The following is a 4576-nucleotide window of genomic DNA, read 5'->3' as shown; positions in this document are numbered from 1 at the left end:
CATAACACAAACAAAAAATTTCTACCTTGCTGCTCAAACTAACCTCACTGCTGGCTATTCGTCAAAGTGATGGACGACGACCTCGTGGGCCTACAGAAAGCGTCACACGTGAGTATTGAGTGTCATGTACGACAACCATCGACTGCATGTGGTCAAAACATGTATGTATGAAAGGGTTGTGTAATGTTTTAAATAACGAATTCATGACTCTGATGTGGCACCTTCCTAACAAAATGGCCAACCCTCACGGTGGCTCACAGCTCGTAGTGTACTGCGAGCCACCTGCCATCCCCAGACACCCCCCCCCCACACACACACACACCATGAATCCACCGCAACTACGATGCATGTTAAATTATCCTGCGGTGAACATATGTTACCAAAGGAGGGACATTTTAATTTCGAAAAAACAGAGATCATTAAGACGTTTTAGTACATTGATTGATTTTCTAGGGGTATAATGCGCAAAAATCAAATTTGAGCTACATGCACACGTGATAGTGCACCTAAATGGATTGCAAAAACACATGTGTCTCACTGGGTGCATGTTTACTCACCGTGCAAGAAATTTGAAAACATTGAGAATCTTGATTTTTAAATACTAGTACATCCAAAACTTATTTGAAATTCATGAAACTTATCGTGTTGTCATATAGATACCAATGCAAAGTGGCATTGTACTTCTTTTGTCAAATTTGAGACCAGTTTTGATGTAATCTTTATCTTCTTACAAACGGGAGATTATTAATAATTGGGAACCAATATCCCAAAAGGATTATTTTATTCAAACCATGAGCGTTAGACCAACAATGGATACGTGCCGTGCTTCGGTTAAGCAATAAAGCGGCATCATTAATAATCCAAATAGAAAACAATATATGTGTCGCCATGCGGCCCGTGTGCCGTGCGAGTAGGCGTGAGTTGACGGGACGCATGCAAGCAGTCCGCCGCGTAGGCAGACCGGGAGGCGTGCGTGCAAGTGTGTGAATTGACGGAGGCGTGCTCGCTGCACGGTGTTATCAGGAGGCGTGTGAGTAGCTGTGTGAAACGACGGTAGGCATGCCAACTGTTCGGTGCGCAGGCTCACCGGGAGGCAAGCCAGCGGTTTGACCGCCGCCCGCCTCTCTCCCACTACTCCATATTAATGGTGCGCCCGAGAAGCTGCACCCCCATCCTCGCCACACACACAATCCTCTCTCTCTCCGCTTGCATCCTCGATGCCGCTCTCAATCCTCAAAGCCTTCAGTGCATGCGGATGCTGCCGAAGCGCCCCATCGGTGTGAGTGGTGACGCCGGGGCTGCTGAAGCACCGGAGCACGGCGTGGAGATGGAGACAGAGGTTGCCGTCACTGCTGGCGAGGTATCATTGCACCCTGACGTCATCGGCCGCGTCGATCTTCCACAGCCGGAGGCGGAGTGCCACACCGACTCTGGTGACGACTCGAGTGACGACCCTGGCGACGACTTCGACGACCACTCCGGCGACGACTCCGACGATGACGGACAACTGATTAGTCATGTATACCCATTTATGTGTCAAATAGATCCTAGGGTTTCTCTGGTTACTCCTTCCTCCCCCTTTTTGGAATAGAAATCCTATGGTTATGTTATCCCAATCCATGAAATCTGAGTAAGTTTCGTTAGATCCGTGTAGTGTATTGATTGTTTGAATGGTACAAGTGATAAGTGATTAGTTGTTTCATCTATGCAAATGATTTATGCTAGTAATCCGACTAGGGTTAGTGTTCATGCTAATAATTCCTAGTCAGGACTTGACAATTGATTTTGAATGACCTACATATATGTTTGTGCCATTATTTTCTCCAAGATTGGTCTGTACATAGACGACAGTGCTTAAAAATCGACCATAATCTCTGGATATGTATAAAAAATAGCCATAAATTCCTGATCCTACTTCACGACATGTAAACATTGATTTGATGCCAAATTTTGGCAACTGCCAAATGTTCGCTAGAGATTAGTTTGTAAACATTAATTTGACGCCACATTTTTTTACTATTTGTATAGGTATTGTCTGACGATGTGGACAGCAAGGATGAAGATGGCCAGAGGAGGTACAAGAGGCAAATCGTGAGGGAGCTTTTATGCAGGAATGCATAATAGGCATATTAGGACCTGGGACGGCAACTATCGATGCCCATTTTGCAACCAAAAGCTTCATGACGCGTATGAAAGTGTTCTGGCGCATGCAAGAGGACGAGCCGTTGGTTCCTTCATGAAGAAGTATTCTCGCAGGATGGCGCACGCCGCGTACGCCGAGTACCTGGAGAAGCTTCCGGATCGTGCCGGCAGATGAGATGAGATGTGGGATCGAACTATGTACGCTTGAGTATTCTTAATGACGGTTGAACTATATACTTATGGTTGAACTATGCTTGTGTATGCTTATTATCTATGTCTGAGTATGTTTAATCTATGTTTACTTATATCTAAATTTGGGATATGGATGCAGTCAGTTCGGTTGACGGAATCTACCTTAGTCCTGGTTTATTTGTCCCCTATGTAATTTGTGTTAAATTTTGACCAAAGATTTAACTGACAAAATTTTAGTGCAGGTCAGCAAAAATTATATCATTGGATGCGTATTTGAACATAGTGTTCAATGATATAATTTTTGGTGACATGCATAAACATTTCTTAGTTAAATATTTGCTCAAAACTTGGTACAAATTACAAAGGGGACCAATAAACCAGGACGGAGGTAGTACGTCAATCACACACGGTTCCCAAAATTGGAACCATGTGCAATGACTTTTATTTTGCATGTTGCGTCAATCTGATAACCCACAAGTATAGGGGATCGCTATAGTTTTCGATAAGTAAGAGTGTCGAACCCAACGAGGAGCTAAAGGTAGAACAAATATTCCCTGAAGTTCTATTACCACCGATACAACTCTACCCACGCTTAACGTTCGCTTTACCTAGAACAAGTATGAAACTAGAAGTACTTTGTAGGTGTTGTTGGATAGGTTTGCAAGATAATAAAGAGCAAGTAAATAAAAAGTAGGGGCTGTTGTAAGTAAAGAAGCAATAAAGTAAATATAGCGAGTGTGGAAAAGTGGTGGTAGGAGTTGTGAAATTGTCCCTAAGCAATTGACCACTTTACTAGACCCATAGCAAGTATTATGTGGGAGAGGCCACTGCTAGCATGTCATCCCTGACTTGGAATTCTATGCACTTATGATTGGAACTATTAGCAAGCATCCGCAACTACTAATGGTCATTAAGGTAAAACCCAACCATAGCATTAAGATATATTGGTCCCCCTTCAATCCCGTATGCATCAATTTCTATGCTAGGTTGAAGCTTCTGTCACTCTTGCCCTCCAATACATAGTCCTATCAACATACAACTAACCCTATGGTGTGATCCACGCGTGTGCTCATATGATGGGCACCAAAGGACAGCAACATAACCACAAGCAAATTAAATCAATCATAGTAATTCATCAACCACCGATAGGACAACGAAAATCTACTCAGACATCATAGGATGACAACACATCATTGGATAATAATATGAAGCATAAAGCACCATGCTCAAGTAGAGGGTACAGCGGGTTGCGGGAGAGTGGACCGCTGTAGATAGAGGGGGGAAGGTGATGGAGATGTTGGTGAAGATGGCGGAGGTGTTGGTGAAGATCGCGGTGATGATGATGATGGCCACGGCGGCGTTCCGGCGCCACCGGAGGAGAGGGGGAGAGGGGCCCCTTATTCCTCTTCTTCCTTGACCTCCTCCATAGATGAGAGAAGGGTTTCCCCTCTGGTCCTTGGCCTCCATGGCATGGGAGGGGCGAGAGCCCCTCCGAGATTGGATCTATCTCTCTATTTCTCTCTGGTTCTGCGTTTGCAGATTTTTCCCTTTCACCGTTTCTTATATTCCCGGAGATCCATAACTCTGATTGGGCTGAAATTTTAACACGATCTCTATCCGGATATTAGCTTTCTTGTGGCGAAAGAAGGGCACCAACCGCCTTATGGGGTGGCCACGAGGGTCAGGGGCGCGCCTGCCTCCCCAGGGTGCGCTGTTGCGGAATGTAGCAGAATTTTAAAATTTTCTACGCATCACCAAGATCAATCTATGGAGTCATCTAGCAACGAGGGAGAGGAGTGCATCTACATACCCTTGTAGATCGCGAGCGGAAGCGTTCAAGAGAACGGGGTTGATGGAGTCGTACTCGTCGTGATCCAAATCACCGATGACCTAGCGCCGAACGGACGACACCTCCGCGTTCAACACACGTACGGTTGGGAAGACGTCTCCTCCTTCTTGATCCAGCAAGGGGAAGGAGAGGTTGATGAAGATCCAGCAGCACGACGGCGTGGTGGTGGAAGCAGCGGTGATCTCGGCAGGGCTTCGCCAAGCTCCAACGAGAGAGAGAGATGTTACGAGGGGAGAGGGAGGCGCTAGGGACTTGGTGCGGCTGCCCTCCCCCCCACTATATATAGGGCCCCTAGGGGGGCGCCGGACCTAGGAGATGGGATCTCCAAGGGGGGCGGCGGCCAAGGGGAACTTGCCCCCCAAGCCAAGTGGGCGCCCCCACCCCTAGGGTTTC

Source organism: Triticum dicoccoides, chromosome 3A (assembly GCF_002162155.2).
Source record: "Triticum dicoccoides isolate Atlit2015 ecotype Zavitan chromosome 3A, WEW_v2.0, whole genome shotgun sequence".
Taxonomy (NCBI): Eukaryota; Viridiplantae; Streptophyta; class Magnoliopsida; order Poales; family Poaceae; genus Triticum; species Triticum dicoccoides.
The sequence above is the reverse complement of the archived record's forward strand: the minus strand, read 5'-3'. Positions refer to the sequence as shown.